The sequence below is a fragment of the Talpa europaea genome (assembly GCF_964194135.1).
Source record: "Talpa europaea genome assembly, chromosome: 10".
Taxonomy (NCBI): Eukaryota; Metazoa; Chordata; class Mammalia; order Eulipotyphla; family Talpidae; genus Talpa; species Talpa europaea.
Genome location: NC_140077.1, coordinates 53,540,317 through 53,563,662, shown reverse-complemented (window position 1 = coordinate 53,563,662; position 23,346 = coordinate 53,540,317).

The window sequence follows — 23,346 nt, the reverse complement described above, 5'->3', positions numbered from 1 at the left end:
GGGATCCTTGAATGTGTGGTCTAGTTTGCAATGGATACTAGCATTTAATAAATTAAGGAAACTAACATCTTCTCAGTGCCTGGCCTGGTTTTTTTGCATATGCAAATTCATTCGGTTTAATCCTTAGAACCACTCCATTAGTACATTTTATTATCTGCAATTTGCAGATGTGGAAAAACACTCAGAAAATTTTAGTGACATGCTCAAGGACTTATAGGCAATAAGCAAGGAGTAACAAAATTAGGTCCGTGTGACTGACCCTAAAGCCATTTTCTCTCAACAGCACCAACCAGCTTTCTAAATATTAATTTATTTTCATTTCAAATGTGTGCAAAAATGCGTGTATATATAAAATGTCTAAAGTAGCCAAAAGTAAAACTTTACTAACTAGGACATATTGAAAAGTGGGCTGGGTTTGTGGGTTATAGGTCTTACGACACAAAAGTTAAAGTGCTTTCTGACTCATGTAATATTAACTTATGCTCAATATCATTTTAGTGTAAATTGAAAATGGGCAGTTTGAATACAATAACTCTTTAGAGAAGATAATGTCTCTATAGTGCTTCCCAACATAAAAACAAATTATATTAGTTGGAAAGAGAAAAAAATGTGGAAGAGACTGAGAGAAGGAAAGAGAAAAAGATTGATTTTGTGTTGGATTCAAACAGGAACTTACCCAAGTTTCAGAGCACTGTGAGATTCTACTTCTTTCTTATGAGAGCTGGTTCCAATTACAAAAAAAAAAAATTGATGACAACTCATATATTGCAAATAGTATTAGTCTTTATGTTGAAGGACATCAGATTCTTTGTAACAGCAACAGAAGTTACAAGTCCAGCCTCATGTAAAATTTTTACTTCTACCCACGAAGTAATTCCAGAGATTTTTTTTTTAAATAAAGGGTCATCTAAAACAAAGGAAAATTATCTGATACAGTTTCTCAAATAGAGCTCTAGTCTCATGTAAAACTACATTATTTGTTGATGTTGAACTTGACCTGAGTCCTGAACTCCTGGAAAACAGGAATGGTCAAGAAATGCCACTATCACCCTTCTGTATTTCAGAAAACAGCTTACTTCAGGTAAATTAAACAAGTCTGAGGTGGTTCTAATGCAGATTGGAATTGATTTTGCTCAAACAAACTAATTTTAAAATTTTTAATATGCCTCAGTTAACTTTTTAAAACTGCAGAGAAACATCCTTTCACATATGATTAATGTAAGACTCATGGATGACCCCCCTTGTTTATGACCTTAGAACAAGGCCAGACACAGAACCTCCCAATTCCCATTCTTTTTCTTATAAATGATCAGTTGCCTCCACTGACTGACCTGGGGGAAATGCCCACTAACGACCAAACTTCAGGCTGCTCTTCCTCCCCTGTGCCCTGGAACCATGCTTGAGCCGAGCACACATTGGGCGCTTAAGGAAGCACTGGAACCACAGTCAGAACCTTCTCGACAGCCTCTTCTGAGAATAAATTAACCAAGAAATAAAAGGATATATTCTGCTTGTAGGAGCAGATAGGAAATTTCACCCTATTCCTTTGAGTTCTTCTCAGTCTCATCAAGCAGTCAGATAAACACCAGACAGATTAGTAGGAGAAAAGTACAAATTTAATTACCTATGTAAGAAGAATCTAAATGGATATAAATTTTAAAATAAATAGGCTAGAACAAGGGTTTTTATCCTGATTTAAGGAATGGGATAGAGGCTGGTAATTCAAGGAGAGAGGATAGGGACTTACAGGATAAGGAGATGACTCAGATGATGAAGCACAGTTCTATTATATAATTAGATGTTTGCCTTCCCATAAAGACAGTTGTTTCCAATACAAAGGTTATTTCTGGAGATAACCCTAAAACCCCAATTTTCATTCTTCTAGATAGTAAAGTGTATGGCAAGAAGTTTCTTATGAGCCGTTAGGACTTTGCCCTTGGCTCAAAATAATCCACTTGACAAAGTGACACGTCTTTAGGAAGGTCTGTTCTGGACATCTTGGGGAGGCTTAACTTTCATGCTTAACTGTTCAACAACATCACCTATTCACCCTGCTCCCCACACTCATTTCTTTCCAGTCTTGTTTAATCCCTCCTAAAAAAGAAAACTCTCACTTCCCCACCGTAGAGACACTTGTAGATATTATGTCCATGTCATCCTATTGCAATCATTCCTTCTATTTTAAGAGTCCCCCTTTCACAGCTGCAACAGTCTTTTTGAATAAAGTCCTCACCTAAGTTTGCATTTCTTTTTTATTTGACACTGCCTAAAAACATAGTTTCTAATATTTTTTAGAGGAGTTTCTCCTCTGTCATATTTGCTTTTATTTATGATTTCTCTTTCAGGGATTTTAAGTACTCAGCCAATTCAGAAACCACATAGGTAGAGGGATCAAACCCTCAAAGGGTATTAACAAGCTTCCCACACACCTCTTATGTTAAAATGGAAATGAATAGGTAGGAGTGCTACTTCCATATGCAAACACCTCCAGATAATTCTATTCTAATATCTTGCTGGTGCAGAATCACAGCTTCTAGGGCCATTTAATTCACTTTCAGCTAATGCCTGGGGTGCTAGTACATAACAATGGGAAAAGAAAAAGTAAATCAAACTAAAATATTTCATTAGATCACAGCAAGTTAAGAGCCTGACCAACTCCAAGCTTCCCAGAGCATCTTTGTCATTTTATCCCTGAACTGACCTAAATAAAATGTTTGCAAGTATTTACCAACTATCAACTTTACATTCTTGAGAACACTTATATTAGCATCTAAGATCGTGATATTACTTTCAAAAACAAAAATGAGGCTACATAGACTGGCAAGAATTTTTTTTTTAATTTAATAATCGGTAAAGTCATATGTAAGTTTAAAAACTATAAATCTTCCCCACATCTGAGGCCCAGAGTAAAGGGAGGAGATCAGATGAGCAGCCAGAAAACAAAAAAGAAGAGGAAAAGTCAGTGCCCGAGAACTTGACTTTGATGACAGGCCAAGTACACCTGATTGACCAGAGGCACACCCCAGGAGGCTCAGCCCCAAGCCAGAAACTCAGGTAACTTGGACAAGTTCCTCTCAGATGTGAAGTGGAGTAACAAGCTGGAGGAGGGCCTCCCCTGGTGGCACAGCAGTTGAGCACTGGGTTGTGAAGCTGCCCGCAGCTTCTGAGCACAGGTTCGATCCCCGGCCGCCGATGAGGGTCCCACATGGCACGACAGACCTCTCCTGCCGTGCCCGCTGCTCCCCTCAGCGGTGTATTACGTCGGTCTGCCTGTTCTGTTCCCCACTCTGGCTCTGGTGAATTCTCTCACCCTCCCGCACTTCTGACTGTACCTAGTACTTGTATAAATAAATAAATAAATCTTTCAAAAAAACAAACCTTTAAAAAAAATTTTTAAAAAAGAAGCTGGAGGAGCAAATCCTTCAGACTGGCAGAGACCTCTTCAACCTAAACTGAGGACCCCAGCCCCACCAGCCCCCATATCCATTCCTCAGGGAGCAATAGTCTCTTCCCCTAGCAGTGGAATTACTGACTGCTACCTGTACCTGTTGGGGCCCTGGACGAGCCCTAATCCAGGATGCTAGGAAATTTGGGAAGAAATTCCCAACTCCCACCCCTGCACCTGGCAAAAAAGAGGATGCAACATGTGTGTTCATGATTTCCGTTCAACATCTGGCGACCTGGGCTGAGTTTTCCGAACCTAAAATAAATAATACAAAGTTTAAAAATATATGTAAATCTCATTTAAGTATGCATATTTAATGCATTGCTCACTGAAATCAACTTTGAATGTCCAGGATGCACAGTATTCATAGTTATAGGGTACTTTTGCTGGTTTCTTGCTCAGAATTTTCTGGCACACTCTGTAATGGTTACTGGGATCAATGAGAAATGTTTAACTGGTTTATGTTTAACTGGGAGAGGAAGCAAGCCTTATTTGGAGCACCTGCCCATTTCCATGGTAGAAATACTCCGCTCATAGCTGATTTCAAACTTTCAAAGTGACTGTACTTGGAATTGAGGAAAAGATGCTCAGCAAAACATCTTACAGAATTCAATAACAGTAACACAGAAATAAACGACTTCAAAAGCACAGCTAATAATATGCAGTAAAATAATTAGGGAGTGATAAGTTTTGAGTATATATCACTTTTGCGTTCAGATTAATTACTTAACTATATGTTTATGTAACTTAATTTTTACTAATGACTGTATGAAACAGCTGACTTGCAAAATTCCTGAGGCTTTTTATACCTTGGCACAAACAGGTACCGGTGAGTCCAGGATCTTACAGTCCCTGTGGTCACAACCCTGGAGGGCTAGGTAAATTACTTAAGACAAATTATTTGGCTCATAGAAACGTAAGGAATTTTGCAGGTGTCAGGTTACAGAGGAAAACTCCCTCCCCACTCTAGCTTCTGTCTGGTTGTATAATCAAACCACCATCAGACAGGATGGCAGAATGAAAAAATCAGTTTAATAAAGTACACACTGGGGAACTGTAATGATTATGCATGTCCTGTTTTCAGTTGGGAAGAATCTTGCGTTTAAATCCTAAAACAAAGACAGAGGCAAGGGGGCTCCCAAGCAACAAAGAGAGAGGAAGTAACAAGGGGAATGATTTCACGTTTACTCTGAAAATAAGATGTGTTTTTCAGATAGAGAGGACATGTTTACAGATCAGCCTACTCCTGGATGATAACACCCCCCCCCCCAACTACATTCTTCTACGTAATTAAAGGAAGCACTGATCATTTCTCCTACTAGGTATAGGGAAAAGGAACCAGTGGAAAGGTGTGAGCTTATCATTAGCCTCCAGAGTTTTCATTGCTCTCAACTCAAAATAATCTGCATGCCAGAGCAGAGCATCTTGAGGAGACCAATTCTGAACATTTTAGGATTTTCTACTTTGAGCACCTTAACTGACCAAAAAAGTCTTATAACTGCCTGTAGTAGACAGAAGAGTTGCCCCCACTAAAAGACATGTCCAGGTGGATCCTGTGAATGTGTTCTTACTTGGAAAAGGGTTCTTCACAGATGCAATGAAGGAGCTCAAGGTGACTCCATCCTGGATTATCTGTGTACACAGGACCCAAAATCTAGTGACTGGTGTCCCTATGAGAAAAAGTACAGACAGGAGAAGGGAACTCACAGAAACACAGGGAGGTCACACAAAGATAAGGCAGGGCAGATATTAGAGTGACAAATCTACAAGCCAGGAAGACCACACATGGCTGACAGTCACCAGAAGCAAGGTGAGAGGCTTGGAACAGTTCTCACTTAAGTTCTCCAGCAAGAACTAAGCCTGCTGAAATCTGTGGGTCGAGTGAAAAATTTCAAGTCAGTTATAGTACAGTATAAACCAAACATGGACCCTTATAGACATAACACCTTATGCAGATTCATAAACCACATCCCCACAAATCTAGCCCTATTAGTGGAATAGCAAATGTAGCTACTACAGACTAAAAATTTTGATTCTTGTACCTAATATACTACTCTCAAAATTTTTTCAGAGTGCCTATTTAAATGTAGAAATGAACTGCCATATAATTGTTGCAAATAAATACTGATATGCATTGAATTTTTTAATAAATGTTTATAGAAGTTTTATTCACAATCACCAAAAAGGGAAACAACCCAAATATCTTTCACTGGGTGTATGTAAACCAAACTGGTATATCTATACAGTAAAGCAGCACTCAAAAGCAACAACATTGATGAATTGCAAAGACATTATGCCCAGGGAAAGAAACCAGCCTCTTGAGGTTACATCAAGCATGATGATATTTACATGACACCTTGGAAGGACAAATTCACAGGTAGAAAGAATAGATCACTACTTGACAGAGGTTGGAGTAGGATGAGAACTTCATTACAAAGGGGAAGCAAAGAAAATATTTCCAAGTAAAGCAACTGCTCTGTGTTTGGAGTGTGTGGTGATAACTACATGTGTTAAAATTCTTACTTAGGACTGGACATCCAAAGAAAGTTCATTGTATGGTATGTTAATTTGGAATTTTAATGAAAATATACATATTAATGTATTATATGTATATTATATATTAAAATATATGTGCAAATAAACATCAATGTACTTTAAAAGAAATTTTACATCTGAATTATATATATTATATATTAAAATATACAAGCAAATAAACTTAAGAGTACTTTAAAAAAAAGTTTATATCTGAATCATATATATATTATATATTAAAATATACAAGCAAATAAACTTAAGAGTACTTTAAAAGAAAGTTTACATCTGAGTTTCCACCAGAAAGACTGCTTTGGGTGTCTCTGTTGTTCTGTGAGACTGTTTTTCCATTTTTGAAACAAGAAAATCAGTACAGAGCAGTGATTTTTCAATCACATTTCTCCCCACTTGCAGGCCTGGGCACTCCCTATGCAGAAGTTTCTAGAGAAAGAACATTCAGCCTCAGTTAGGCACTAGAATCAATCACAGTTGTGCATCATCATATATTGCTTATCTGTCCACCTCTGGATTTGAATAGCTGGTCCCAAGGAAACATCCTTAGACCCCTGGAGAGTTTGAATCATCCCAGATTATAGGGCCTAGTGTCAGGTGCAACTTCTTTGTCTTTTTTTTTTTAAGATTTATTTATTTATTCATGCAAGAACCGGGGTACAGACCAGATGGGCGGGAGGGTGAGAGGATTCACCAGAGTCAGAGCAGAGAACAGAATAAGCAGACTGACGAAATACACTGCTGAGGGAAGCAGCGGGAGAGACAGAAGAGGTCTGTCGCGCCATGTGGGGACCCTCGCCGGCAGGCTGGGATCGAACTGGCACTGCAGGCTGCGGACAGCTTCACAGTGCAGCACTCAACCGCCTGCCCTTCTTTGTCTTTTGTGGAAGAGTCCCATGGTTAGCCAGACTAAGGCACTGATTCTAATAATCAGTGATTCTACATAAGCATTTGGTAGGGGGAAGGAGGGGTGGCAAAAGGGGCAGAGGCCTGAATTGTGCTCTGAATCATGCTCCCTTCTGTACAGTCCTTGGATAACATGGAATAAACACAATGGGAACCCTGAAAAGACTTGAGTCTAGACCTCCCCTAATGTAGAATATGAAAGGATCCCTCACTCCACACACACTCACACACACAGAGGATGATTTTTTGGATTCACATTTTGTAATGTAAACAATAAAGGTCTGTGCACAGATGAGGGAAATGCAGTTGTGAAGATGAGTATGTGGCCACAGGCCAGCAAGTCCTAAGAGTGCCATTAATAGCAGGAGCCACTCTACTCTAAGCATGTGGCATGTGCCAGGCACACGGCTAATGGTCATTTAGTCCTGTGAGAGAAGGGCTATCTGCTTTCACTGATGAAGAAACTGAACCTCAGAGAGTGAAAAGATGACAGAGGTGACATAGCTGGGCCCCAGCTTGCAGCTCCAACCTTCCCAGCCCAAGCATGTAGGAAGAAACCTTGAAACCAGACATCCTATTCTTCCAATACTGTGCCCCTTAAGAGGGGAGTAAAAGTACCTTTAATTTTTTTTTTTTTTTTACTTTATACAGTGGAATACTTTCTTCAAAAACTCTTTTATGCTTAAATTCAAACAAGAAATCCAGAGTTGGGCTGCTATCGCTGAGGGCGGGGTAAGGATAGCCTGAGTCTCCCAGGCTCCAGAAGCACCTCGTAAAGTCCACTCATCCATTGACCTGGCACGTGTGAGGCACAGGTAGTGCCACAATGCCTAAAGCTCTGGCTTTGAGTGTCAAAGAATGAGGTGGGATCCTGGCTGACTTGCTCTCCTGAATAGGGGATGCGGGAGGTGGCAGGCGAGGCTTTAGGATTCCAGGCTACATACATTAGGCTTGAGTAGGCACCACCTCCTCTCTGGCCTGGTCCCAGCAGCCTTGCCCTCACAGCTTAGGACACTTTATCATATTACATTTAATAAATGTTATTCTTCGAAGATAAGGATTAAAAAGTTAAAAACTGTAGTCACCCTTCCTTTTTTCCCGCCTTAATAAAGTCCATCCTCTAATTTTCTGTATCAACAAAAGAACATTCAAGATCACATCTTGGTGCTGGGTTAAAGGCAGATCTACGCCTCTGACCCCGGGGGCACAGGCTGGCCAGGAGGGCTCACAGTTTGACTCCCATCAAACCGACCTCCTCATAGACGTCAGGGATCATACCCAATGGGCAGTTGATCGTGTGTGCCGTGTTCTTGCCAAACAGCTGGAACTCACGGTGGGCAGCAACTGCCAAAAGACAGCCGTTGACTGGCGGGTTAATAGCAAGCGATAGCGGCTACGCTGTGAGATCCAGGGTTGGCGCGCAGCGGAGCCGCGCCTAGTGCTCCTGAAAGTGGTAGAGCAGAGGATGCTGGAGCAGAACCGAGGCGCAGGCAGCAGCGGGCAGGCCTGCTTGCTCTTCATACAGTGCTGTGCTGGCCACGCGGCCCAGAAAGTCACAGGCGAGCAAGAGGCAGTGCAGGGGCCGCTGCACCTGCACCTACTGGACGCCCTTGTATAAGGTGTTCTCCGCCACCGAGATGTTGAAGACCGCGGTGGTCTGGTTACTGGACAGCATGAGCTTGTTGCTGGCGGCCACGCCGCTGCTGATGTACAGGCTGCTGGTGATCTGTGAGAGGCTGTTGGCCGAGGCTGCAGGAAGCGAACCGCACGGGCACCCAGGTGTGGTCAGCAAGGCCGAGGGGCCGGCGAGCAGCGAGGGCCGCATCCTTCTGTTTGACCGAGGACACAAAACTCTCAACCGTCTGTCTGCCGGCAGGCGCGTTCAAGTTGCAGCAGGCCATAAAGTCTTCGGAAAGCGTTTGGAGTAGATAAAATGGGTCAGGGTTTTGGCCTCCTGGCGCTCTGGTCTCCACTGCAGGTGTGGATCGGTCGATGCCTGGTCTTCGGCGAAACCTGGGCCTCAGTTCCTCAGGCCAGCGCCGCCACTGATCAGCTTACCTCACTCGTTACCCGCCAAGGACTCGTGGGGCCCCCCCAACAGTTCCCGGAGAGAAGTCTGCGCCGGATTTGGGCACGCGTTTTAATTAAAATTTGGTAATTCCTCCATGTTTCTTTGGGGGATTGAAAATCGGTTCACTGCGGCCTGAGTACGAGGCTGATTATTACTGCTCAAGTTGGCACAGCAGTCTGAGTGGTCCCACAGTGCTCCAGGCCTGTGGGAAGTGAGATACAAACCCTTTTCTCTTCTGCCAAGAGCAGGCACCCCTGGCAGCTGCTGCTGAGGCTCAGCCTGGGGCTCTGCTCCTTCTCTGCTGCTGTCCTGGCCCAGGCTCCTCCAGGGCAGACCCTGGGTGCGGGGCATTCCCTTCCTCTCCCCTCAGAGTCACACCCAGCACTAGGTTCCTAGGCAAGGAGTCTTCAAGAAAATAGAAATTCCTTTGTTTCAGGAGCAGTTTACTTCTAAGGTGGCTTGGATTCATTTATTTCCTCATGACTTTTCATTAAGTGAAACATTCCTTGGACCATGAACCTATCAAGAGGCTTCAGCCCTGTCATGGCTGCTCTCAAAGGATTGGTCTGTACAGTTTGCACCAGATTTTATTATTTGCTTCATTGAGACATTTGCCTGGTTTTGTTTGATTTTCTGAGTTTGAATTGTTGATACAGAAAATAATGACAAATAAGAATTATTAAAAATTGGAAAAACTAAAAAAAAAAAAGAAAAGAAAATCGGTTCACTGACTCCTCTAAGCGCAAACAGAAGAAACCCCTTTAGTCTACCATATCAGAAATTAAATTCAGAGCAAAAACTATCGAAAATGGGGTTTTGGCATTGAAGTATATCTTCAAGGAAAGGTCCTCTCTGGAAAACTTTAAAAAGAGATAGATGCCATTTACCTGGAACCATGTGAGTAAGGACCATCTAAACAGCTTTCTTTGGGAGGTGGACCCAAAAGCCAAATGAAAGACTCCCCAAAAAGTAACACTGAAGTCAGAGGAGAAAATGTCTTCAACTATTTGGAATGTCATGCTGATTTTTCGAGACATCTGTATCTCCATGAAAGCAAATACTCGCCTTGGCTAGTTGTTCTCAAGTGCCTGGACCATTCACCACTGGCTGTTGATGTTACTAGTATTTAGGAATCATAATTCCCCAGACTGCAGCCTGCTGACTTTGGAGGAAGCCTCACCCTGCCAACACCTTGATTTTGGACTTCTGACCTCCCAGAACTGAGAGAATAAATATCTGTTGTTTTAGCCCACTTAGTGTGTGATACTTTGTTATGGCAACCCTACCCAACTAATACACATTCTTGTCATGAGGTCATACTGTAATGCAAGCAAATGAGAGGGGCAATATTAGAGGAACAGCTTTAAATTCATTCTTAAAAGACAATCTTATACTCCAACCCTTGTTTTAAATATAGTATGTAACATATATTGCCTGTGACACACTTTACAGCCAATCACAGTATACCCAAGAGATCCACTGTTAATCCCACCCAATACTTTCATTTCACTGAGGAAATGGCCGAACAGTTCACCAAAGGTGAATAGCAAGTTAACTGTGTGTTCTTCCCCAACTTCCAGGCAAGTTCCTTAAGCATAGGTAGAGAAGGACAACCTGTAGCAAACAATTCAGCATATCTCGCCTAAGTCCTGAAATTATGGGAGGGACTGACTTCAGTTTAAATCATTTTGTGCAGGATGACTGAAGGTTGAAACTTCAGCAAGCAATTCTGCTCGTAACTCTGAAGGCTGGTAAATTGATTCATTCAGCCTGCTGTATAAACTGAATAACTGCTTGGTGTGCTAGGATTAGTATGTGAAACAATATCCTGTGTCAGGGCATAGATCATGGGCAGAAAAGGAAGAGCATCAGTGCTTTGATATTGCCATTAAGAGACTCAGATTTATTGTTAGACCCTCCTTGCGTGTAAAGACCAACAATGAATTTATCAAGAAACCTGCAATATAATTTTGAAGTGAGTGATTTCTCTGCACCTCAAATAAGAGTCTAACATGGGCCTCAAAGGTAGCCCCAAAAAGTTCAAAATTTAAACACAAAGAATTTATAAGTGCAATTAACAAATATTCTTAGCCTAAAAAAGATGTCCTCCCACTTAGGATGCCCTTCCAACAAGATGACTTTGCTGACCTATATTTCTCTCTGCAGTAGTCCCACTTTGCTTCCTATTTTAGTGTTAATTTGGTTTTCAGTCTCTTTTTTAAAAGGTTTATTTATTTTATACAATAACTGGGGTACAGGTCAGAAGCGCAGGAGGGTGAGAAAATTCACCAGAGCCAGAACAGGGAGCAGAACAGGCAGACAAAGCGAAGACACTGCTGAGGGGAGCAGCAGGCGAGGCAGGAAAGGTCTGCTGCGCCATGTGGGGTTCTCCCTGGCCGGTGGGGAATCAAACCAGTGCTGCAGAGGCTGCGGACAGCTTCACAGCGCGGCGCTCAACCGCTGCGCCACCAGGGAGGCCCTCAGTCTTTTTTATTTTTAATGAAATAATGTATCTCCTACTTTGAAATACAACCAACAAAGCTATAAAAACCTAACTCCTCTGCCAATAAAAGGTCCCCATCTACTCTATAAGAAAAGAAATTGGAAAACCACACAAGTTAGCTAGCTATTCAAGCAACACCTCAGAGGGAATCCAAATACTCACCAAATAATCTAGTACTGGAGTTTGGGTGTAGAAGCCTGAGTTAAAGTGGGATAAGTGCCCTAAAGCACTAAAGAGGAAAGAGACAGAAGGCAGGACGGAGAGATGGCAAGCTTCCATAAAAGCCAACATATCTGCCTTTTAACCAAAGAGGTCGCAGTAGTATCTACAGGAGAGAAAAATGTGAGGGTCAGGTAGAAGGTAAGCTAAGAATGGAGTTGCTAGACAGCAAGGAGGGTCCTAGACAATTGCTTTTAATGAAAGCCAAAGGTCCTAAAATATTGGTGAATCAAAGTTGATTAAAGATACAATGAGGTATTTTTTAGTGCACAAAGTTGAGTTTATAAATTAAATAAGAAGGGCTATTTGGTCTATCAAAAATTAGATTTTCTCAAATCCACTTCTCTCCTTAACCAGTTACTTCTTCTAAACTATAACTGTGCTTGCCCTACTCTTTACCCTTAAAGGCTGAAGTACACTTGTTATCCATTGAAAAATTGCTAAGATTGATTAAATCAATAGTAGAGCCAAGTCCAGGCAATTCATTGTCTAGTCAGCACCCAATCAAAATACTTCCTCAACCGTTTAAGAAATATTCCAACTATACTCAGGAGTTTGAACATAATTGATCTAAAGGGACATGTGGTTCTGATTGAGCCCATATTCATCAGGCAGAGGTGTAAACAGAGAACAGCAATCTGTAGAAAAAGAGAATGGAACAACTTTTTTGAAAATAATAATAATAAAGGCAGAGACTTAAGAGCCTGTAGCCCAAGAAAGAGTGAGGAGAGGTAAGAAGAGACACTGCCTTGATAACTGATGGCATAAGAGGCCTGGAACACAATTTGCATGCAATATCTATAGGTACTTTGTTTCAGTGTTTCTGTATCTTTCTGTTAAATGTCTCCTGAGTTTTGTCAAATTCGCAAAGTCTAAGGACTTTGAAAACAGCTCTATCATTTATTCCCTGAACATATTCCTACTATTAGCAGATGCCCCTGGGTGGCAAAACTGTTTTCAAAAGAGAAAACAACTGGGGAAAAAGAGGATACCAAGAACAAAGTATCAATTATGCTCTAGGATAAAATGCATGAACATATATATCTGCCTATAAAAAATTATAAAATATTATGGATTCACTGCTATGAAATGGGACAAACTTTAGCTTCACGCACAGATAACAATTGCTCACAATGAACTCAAATTCCATATATATACATATCTCTTTTAGTTCTCTCCCTTATTCCCGAAAATAATGAAGAATGGTTTTCTGAATGTTACCTAAGGGAAAAGTAGTAAAACCTATTTGTTTCTACAAGATGAATTTTTAGATAAATGTTGAACAGGCACAGTGAAAAAAGGCAATTTCATCATTTTTACAAAATACAGACAAGTGGTTCATTTTGTCCCTTAACTTTCAGTAGAAAATAAAATTCAAATGGAAAAATATGCTGTGAAAAGAAGATTTTTTGATGCTTTTTGGCTTCCACTTGCAGAATTAAAAAAAAAAAAAAAGGCTGGGGGTACAATGGGGAATAATCATGAGACCTAGATGATCATGCTAATAAAATCATATTAAAATGGCATATTCAAAGACACTCAAATCACAATCATGCCAACAAATCAAAAAGAATTCACCTTTTATATTCAAAGAAGAAAAATATCTTTGGAAGAAAATGCTGTCTTAAAAAGCTGGCAACAGCATTCTACACAGAGTCTGTTGGCTATCATTGCTGATACAGCAAGAACCTGCTATCAAAATGGTTTAATATAAGGCAATTCAGAGAAGCTGAAACATTATAATGATGTCTCAAGTCATCTTAAAAAAAGAGAGAGAGAAATTGTTGAAGATTTTCAATGTAGTCTCACCTTTATAAACATTTCTATTACTGCAAAAGGAGATACCTCTGTGATTCATTTTATATGATTGTCTTAGTAGTTTCTTTTGTGGATGCAAAAGGACTTCAACTTGGTGTAATAAAGATTATAACAGCAGTATATCCAGAAAGAATGAAGTCTAATAAACACACCATTTTGTAAAATAGATTGATTATATCTACTTTGTTTAGCAGACTTTTAATTCTGCAATCATCAGAAAGCATTCTTTTGTGATTACCTTTGATCATAAATATATCTGGATGGTTTATTTCACTCTGAAACAGAAGGTCACAAGTGGATTTGTGGGGGAAGGTGAGCCCACATGGTGCAGAAGAAATTGTGTATGTAGTTTTCAGTGGATAAGCCTATTAATGTGGTGATTGATATCTTAGAACAGAACAGTCTAGTTGGGAAGTGTCTCCACTACATACCATTTGTGTGATCTTGGACAAGGTAGTTAAATTAGTTTCCCATCCATAAAATCAGCATTTGAGGACCTAACTCATAGAGTTCTTTGGAAAATTAGGTAAAATACAACATATAAATCACTTAGCATAGAGTCTGGATAAGTCAATGTGGTGGTGATAATGATGATGGTGGTGTCATCAGTGTCAGGTGGTTCCTCGTTATGGATCCAATAATGATCCATGTGACCTGTGGCCCTGTTCAGGTCCAGTTTGAGCATTTGTTGCCCCCATGTTCTCTTTATTTTATTTATCACCCTCTGTGTTTCCCAAATCTTTTCCAAAGATATTTGGTGTGGGGATGCCATTTTCTTTAGTCAGGTTCCCTGTAATTCTTTATCTATCATTCTCAGCATTTGAACCTATAAACACATAAAGGTCACTTTAAAGCCTCTATAGTCTTTCATTCTTTACTGTTTTCTGTAAATATGACCTGCTTACTTCAATTACTAGTGTAGGAATGACATGTGCTTGTCTGAAGCTGCAAGTCCTTAAACTTAAACTTAAACTTAAACTGCTCTCTCTATATACCTTAGCAAGTCAATATTTTTATGTACAATTACTTCCCAATTGGAGACCAAATTATTCAAGAAAGGAGATGGATTCCTTAATTGTGCAAAAAAAAGATACTTTCTATATAACAACATTAACATTACTCCTAGCTATTCAATTATGGCATGGCTACTAATGCTTATCCTACATTAGCCAAGCATTGGCCTCAAACAGTGGACAAGAAATGTTTTTGAGCTGCATTAAATTAGGTTATAAAGATAGCATTAGAACAGTGATGTTTATTCACTCTGTTTCAACCTACTAAATTCATGGTCATCACTGTGTGGAGAAGATTCTTTCATTCGGGAATGCATCAACATGAAAAACATTCAATAAAAAGGCATAATACCATGTGATTTAGATTTATCTAATCCTACAAGTTATTGGATCTGAAGAAACAAAACCATGAAGAATTCTTCAGTCTTAATATCACATGAATTTTTATCTGTTTGCTACCCTGGGATTGTTCGAGTGTTGAAAAAAGTAAATCTGCCTCGCTGTCCAAATAAGGAAGTAAAAGTTCTCATGTAGTGTCATCACTTTACCTTGGCTTGAAAGGGATAGAGAAGGGGCTCATGGTCACTAAGGGAATAATCTTGAGGTCATTTTCTTAGAGCTTAACCATTAGGGAATCATGGACATGGTCCCCTCTGCTCTGACATACAAATTATCCAAGAAAAAGGAATTCAGGGCCTCCCTGGTGGTGCAAGTGGTTAAGCACCGCACTACAAGGCAATCCGCAGCCTCTGCAGCATGAGTTTGATCCGTGGCTGACCAGGAAGCAACCCACATGGCAAGGCAGACCACTCCTGTCTCGCCAGCTACTCCCCTCATCAGTGTATTTCAGTCAATCTGCCTGTTCTGTTCCCCACTCTGTCTCTGGTGAATCCTCTCACCCCCCTCATCTCTGGCCTGTGCCACAGCTCTTGTATGCATAAATAAATAAATCCTTTAAAAAAAAGAAAGAAAAGGGAATTCAGCTCATGACTAAAAAACTACTGTGGATAATATTCAATTACATCTTAATATTATCCTAGGCAGAAAATGAAACAAATTATCGGGGGAAGAAAAACTACCAACTTTGTTATATTTGTGCTTCCTATTTTATTCACTTGGTTATTGGCCTCTACTCAGAAAAGTTGAAAAAATCCTCATACAGGGTCTAGAAAACAATAGTGAATATCCTTAATGTAACCCTTTAGCCAAAGGTGGCAGGAGTCCAGGACAGTGGACCCATGTCAGAAGAACAGCAGTTCTCATGACATCTTAACTGACACTAAGTAAGGCAGACCAAGTCACATACATCAGATCCTGTGAGAAAACTAGGTAAAGCATCATTTCTGATCTGTGCTATTAAGTTGACAGCATCCCAGATAATAGGTTGTTGAACAAGTGAGAAGGAATACACTGGCAGTGCCCAAGAAAATAATAGATGAATAAATTTCAGTAAGCAAAAAAAAAAATAAATGCCACAGATCTATGTTGCAGGTATCCTAGAGAACAAGGGGAAAAGCTGAAGTGCTCAAATCAAACCATTGCCTAAACACACCTACAAATCTATCAGTAGTTTAATAATCTCCTGCCAGTCTTACTGCCACTAGAACTCAGTTTTATTGTCTATAAAATGAAACCGACTAGATGATATATATATCTGTATGTGTATATATTCACTCCCACACACATATACACGTATACATATATAATTACATAATATATACATGTATATATGTTATACCTGTGTTTCACAAACATTATATAGTATATTGTCTTATATAATGTAACTATATGTAATATTATTTAATTCATTAAATTAGCCTCTAAGACAAAGTAGTTCTTAAGACAAACCTATGAAGAAGCACTATCCATTTTTTGTTTCTGCCCATCTCTTTATATCATGTCCAATCTTCCTGGCAAACAATGATCTTCTTCCAATAGGATTGTCTGAAAATGGACATGTAATACTTGAAGGACAAGTAATACTAGGAAGGATTAATGTGTTACTATTTTCAGAGGTCACTTTTAATAGAAAATTTAAATAAGAAGGCAGTGCCTTGGGCCAAGTACTAGAATATTTTTACCAAGTTTCAGATATTTATTAATCAGTGTAAAACCCAACACAATATACTAACATGACTGTGCATTCAAAGTGGAAATATTTCCTAGTTAAGTGGAAAGCTCTATAGATGGCTTCTGGGAGGCTTTCATTTTAAGCAGGTTTATAGGGAAATATTTCAATTAGAAGAATGGGCTGTCCTTCTTCAGTTTGCTGTCATCTACATTCACTGAATAGAACTTGTATTGATCATTGGGGCCTGGTTTGTACCAGGGTTCTGGGTATTCTTTTTGTCTCAACTGACATGTGAATTGGACAAAGCCAGATACATGATGTATGGTGCTCCAGGACCTACAGCTCCAAAAAATAAAAAAAGGGGGCAAACTGAGATGCTTCTTGGCTTGGCTGAGGATCTGACAGAGCATGGTGATGGGACAGGCCTTGGGCCTGGAAGGAGAGGCGAACAAATCTGAAAAGACTGGGACTAATTCTCTGCCCCAAGAAGTAGAATTTTCAGCCCCATCGCAAATCAAGAGGAAAAAAAAACAAGCTAGGGAAAAAAAAAAGAAAGATCAGCTTTCTATATGCACAAATTGCTAATTATCTACTGCACATGCTGGAGAATTATAAGTGATTAGCTTCTCAGAATCTACAAAAAGACTGCTCTGAACTATCAGGACTTCGTTTTATCATTGACTATTGATCCAAAGTTGTTGTATATCAGCCACAAAGTCTCGGTGATATACAACCAACATATCTTCATTTTCTGAGGGTTTCTGCTGATCTTGAATACATGTGGATGATGTTGACAGGGCTTCTTACTCAGCTGTGGTTGGGTAGCTCCTCCATGTATTTCAGGTTGGCTCTGCATCATGTGATTTCATCCTTCTCCTGAGAGAAGTGAACTAACTGAAGAGAACCTTTTTATGGTAATAGTAATAGTGAAAAGAATGCAGTGTATTGAGCAAAAATTTTAAAAGGCTAAGCTCAGAAGTGGAACAGTGGCAAGTCAACCACCATTATTGCCAAAGATAGGCACATCACCAAGTCCACAGTAACTCACTGAAAATTAATATGACAATAAATACAGACAGATAGGCCATCATAAGATATTCAGAAGAGGCATTTCCAAGACATGTCACTTTTGCAAATAGATTATTTCAAGCAGAGGTCCATTGAGGTCTACAATCAGGAAAAATTTTACTACTTCCTTAACTACTTAGAAAAATGAAAATTAGGGCCTCCCCTGTGGTGCAGCGGTTGAGGGCTGGTTTGCGAAGCTGCCTCCAGCCTCTGCCGCGCCGGTTCGATCCCCGGCTGCTCCCCGGCCACCGGAGGAGGGTCCCACATGGCGCGCAGACCTCTCCTGCCGCCCGCTGCTCCCCTCAGCAGTGTGCTTCGGTCCTTCTGCCTGTTCTGCTCCCCACTCTGGCTCTGGTGAATTCTCTCACCCTCCCGCGCTACTGACTGTACCCAGTGCTGAGAGAGAGAGAGAGAGAGAGAGAGAGAGAGAGAGAGAGAGAGAGATTAGGATTTGTACCAGAAATAAACTTCCTGTCAAGAAACTTCTATGTCAGGGTAGACATCTACTTGTGGAGCATTGGGCCTTCATCATATGAGTCACCTTCTCCTCATCATGTAATTCTCCACCCACTCTCCTTAGAGTCCCAGGCCCCTACCCCATTCCTTTTCTCAGAATATATACTCTCATTTTGTTTCCATGTCTTTGGAGTCCATGTCTAAATGGATTCCCACATACTAATGCAACTAAATTTGTTTTTTTCCTCCTACTAATCTATCTTATGTTAATTAGATTGCTCTACAAGGGGCCTCCCTGGTGGCTTAGGGGTTAAGTCTCAACTCTATTACCACTCAGCCTGAGTTTGATCCCAGGGCAGGGAGCTAACCCAGATATGACGCAGCAGACCTCTCATGTCTCACCTGCTGCTCCCCTCAGCAGTGCATGTCAATAGATTTGCATGGTCTGCTCCCCAATCTGTCTCTGGTGAGTCCTTTCATTCCCCCCACACCTCTGGCCTACACCCAAATTCTTCTATGTATAAATAAATAAATCTTAAAAAAAAAGATTTCTCTACAAGGCAGAGAAGAATCTTGAGAGGCAAGAAAAATATCTTCTCCCCAATACCATCAAGCATTACATCATCTTCTGCCTTCCACATCAAATCTTTCTTTGCTTCACATCCTTTCTCCTCTATCATGAAACCTCCCTTTGCTTCACTCTCTTCTATAAATATGTATGTGTATATTCAGGGTCCAACTGGATAATCCATGATAGTATCTAATTTCAAAATCCTTAATTTAAATACACCTACACAATGCCCTTTTCTTTTTTTTTTTCTTTTTTACATCATTGTTCATTTTTCACAATACCTTTTTCTATATAAGGCAACATCCAAATGCTGTAGCCTTTGGAACATGGATCTTTAGAACCACTATTCCACCTATCTCATAAGCCACAAAAGCCAGCAGAAATTTACTTCTACAGGGGTGCACACTAGCACATTCCTTCCGAAGATTTGTATAGGAAAAGTTAGGATAAAGTTGATTTATTTTTTCAATTATGGTTAAGATAAACCGTTTAAAATATTTCAAACATTTTAGAGTTAAGCATACTGTCCACCTCATTCTGTTTTTCACAAAAGAATTGTTTGTGGAAATTTACCAACTTATTTTCAATAGCCCCTTTCACTCAAGTAGCTTTTCCATCTTCAATTGATGCAGAGTCAGGAATTATCATAGAAATGGAACTATTTGGTGAAAACTAAAAATATTCTCCCTTAAAATGTGCTTTGAAAGCTTTGTACAGGGACGTTCACCCAAAGAAACAATTATTTTAAGCACAAAATTGAATGTTAACTTTCTGAATACAAATGAACTCTCTCTGTTTCCCTCAGTCTTTGTCTTCAGGGAGGTAGGGAGAAGTACCCAACAAATGCACAGAAATGTGTGATTTTTTTTTTTAGCTGTTCCTAATAGGGTTTTTGCTTGTTTTTTTTTTGTTTGTTTGTTTGTTTGTTTGTTTGTTTATAACTTATTTTAGAAAGTTTCCAATAAATTTGAAAACGGAAAGAATAATACAAACCCATCACCAGCTTCCACAGAGACCCAAACTCTGCCACCAGTTATGTATGGGGGACCCATATATCTCCCACTACTTTTTTAAAGATTTATTTATTTATGCATACAAGAGCTAGGGTGCAGGCCAGAGATGCCGGGGATGTGAGGATTCACCAGAGACAGAGTGGGAAGCAGAACAGTCAGACTGACTGAAATACACTGGGAGAGGAGCAGCAGGTAAGATAGGAGAGGTCTGCTGCACCATGTGGGTAGCTCCCTGGTCAGGGATCGAAATTGTGCTAAGTAGCTACAGATGGCTTCATAGTGCTGCATCTTAAGCCCTTGTGCCACCAGGGAGGCCCCATCCACCACTTTTTTTCTTCATTATTTTAAAAGAAATCTTAGACATCATAAAAATTCCTCCCAAGATGTCAATTTTTCTCATGTTAAATGAGGGCTATTAAAAATACACATTTATATATAACCTCTATGTCAATAACACATTCAACTCAATTAACAATACTTCAATAATAGTTTTAAAACAAGTTGGTCTTCAGTTACTTCCCCTTGTTTTCAAATGCAATCTGTTCAAACTGGAATCCAAATAAGGGTATTATTATTTTTTAATTCCTATTATTCCTGTAGTTATTTCTTCTTAATGTGGCAAAACACTGTTTTAACCATTTTTAAGTATTCAATTCAGTGGCATTTGAGAATGTGGACAAAATATCACCACTACATACTTCTAAAACTTTGAAATGAGCACTTCTATAAGAGTACCCGTAAGAGTGATTTTCACTCTTCAAGGCAACTTCTCTTCTGAAAAAAAAGGTTGAATAGAATTTGAAGAAAAGATATTTACAAACTCATTTCATACCAATTTTTAAAGTTCAGTTCTATATCATGGATAATTTTAACTGGTATTTAATAAATGTCATTTACAAGAAGTAAATATATGACTCATTATACCCTCCTCCAAATAAACTATCAGGGCCCCACTCTGAGGTAGAATTCTGTTAGGTATTGATAATTTCTATTCAACACACCATCAAATAGCATCACATAGTAAATGAAATTGCTGATTTCATCCCAAAGCTCACAGAATTACAAAGTTGTATACAAATACTACTGAATGGCATCTCAATTTATAAGTACTGATCTACTCCCTCAAAAGTTTGCACCCCAACAGTCACCACCTTCTTAGCCATTAACTTGCTATTACTATTAAATAGAAGTGATACAAACAATTCTTAGATTATCTGGAAAGCTGTTATCACTCTCCTTTGAAAACTATTGGGATGGTAAGTGAATAGTAAAATTGTAACCTGATTAAAACAAGTAGTAAACTGGGCCTCCCTGGTGGCGCAAGGGGTTAAGACGCATCCTATGAATCTGTCTGCAGCCACTGCAGCACGAGTTCAATCCCCAGCTGGCCAAGGAGCTACTACCCACATGGCAGAGCAGACCTCTCCTGGCTTGCCCACTGCTCCCTTCAGCAGTGCATTTCAGTCAGTCTGCCTGTTCTGTTCCCTGCTCTGTCTCTGGTGAATCCTCTCAACCCCCACACCTCTGGCCTGTACCCCAGCTCTTATATGCATAAATAAAGAAATCTTTAAAAAAATGGTAAACTGAAGAGAACCTCAGTGACATGGGTTGCACCTCTAGTTCTACTGACCAGACATTGATAAAATTACTTGTAAAGGTAATCAAGAAGGTAACAAAGCAGACATCCTGGACACTGCATAGAATCGTCCACAAAAGACTTGTTTCACGGCATCACAACTCACCATCTTAGAAAATGTGAGAGACCCAGTCAGTGATGGGTAAGACATCAAGTACTCTGTCTGGGTCTCCATTAAAATAAATTTCATTTCTGACTGGAAAAAATTCATAGGATTGAAGAGGAGAAGAAAGGGGAAGAAGTAATTCTATTTTTATATCTCATCTAATATGAAGATAACATTGGGAAACCTGCATAGAGAATAAGATGTGAAATTACTTTTACGTATCTGAACATCATGGTCACTACTAGTCTGTTGTAATATTCTTTAAAGGGTGTCTTATTCCAGTACTTCAGATTTCAGATCTTGGCTGATAACAGCCTATAAAAATATCAGCATGAATTAAACATGGAAGCATCACAAAACTGAATGAAATGAGGACAGGTTGATAAAGCTGGGCTTTTCAGATACACAATTAAAAATAAGACATGATAGAAAATCCTTCTCAGAGACAGAGAGCAATTCTGTAGAAAAGTAAACAAAGATCCTTCAAATGGAATTATCTTAACTAAATATGCATAAGAGAAAAATGGACTATTAAGCAATTTTACTTCTGCAACTTATTTTCATGATTTGTAAGAGAGTAAGCAAGCCAGCTCCAGAGCAATTTCTTATCATTCATTTGTGGAATACTGGGCTCTACTAGTCCTGAGAATGCTCTGGAGAACAAGACAAACATGTTCCTAACTTCAAGAAGCTTGCATCCTGGTAAAAGAGATGATAGACAAATACCTTTTTAAAATAGTACATTTGGGGCCTCCCTGGTGACTCAAGGGGTTAAGGTTAAGTCACAGCACATGGATGGAGCTGAAAGGAATCATGCTCAGTGAAATAAGCCAGAAAGGAAAAGAAAAACACCGGATGGTCTCACTCATAACAGGAATTTAGAAAACCTAAATAAGGGACCAGGAAAAAGACTAATTATAATAAAGCAAAAATCAAAATCAACAAGCAACTATAAATCAGGGACACACTACAGGGGGCAAAGGGAGTAGCATCAAAACAAGGGTGGTGGGAATTGTATGGGGACTATAACCAAGATGAAAATGCATATATTGTGAGAAAATGAAAATGATGACGGGGCCTCCCTGGTGGCGCAGGCGGTTGAGCACTGCGCTGTGAAGCTATCCACAGCCTCTGCAGCGTAGGTTCGATCCCTGCCGGCCGGCGAGAATCCCACATGGCGAAGCCGACCTCTCCTGTCTTACCCACTGCTCCCCCTCAGCAGTGTGTTTCGGTTGTCTGCCTGTTCTGCTCCCCGCTCTGTCTCTGATGATTCCTCTCACCCTCCCCCACATCTGGCCTATACCCTGGTTCTTGTATAAATATATAAATCTTTAAAAAAAATGAAAATGATGTAAGAAATATACAAAATTTAAAAAATAACTAAAAAATAAATTCCACATATAAGTGAAATCATACAGTATTTGTCTTTCTCCAACTACTTATTTCACTTAATGTACTCTATTCAAGGTCCATTCATGTTGAGGCAAATGGCAAGACTTCATTCTTTTTTTGTGGCTAAGCAGTGTTCCATTGTGTAGTCATGAGTTGCTTAATAATAGTTTGGTCAGTAACAGACCATAAATACATGTGGTCCCATTAGGCTCTACCATGTAGCCTGGGCATGTAGCAGGCAGTGATATCTAGGTTTGTGCAATTACACATTATGTTATTCATGCAACGATAAAATCACTGAATGAGACATTTCTTAGAATGTATCTCAGTCATTAATGTTTGACTGTGTATTTACCACTCTTCTTTATCCATTCAACTGTCAAGGACACTTTGGTTGTTCCTATATCGTGGTTATTGTAACTAAATAATGCTGCAGTAAATATAGGTGTGTGTAAATCTTATTAAATTAGTGCTTGTGGGTCTCCCTCGTGACACAAGGTATTAAGCGCAGCGC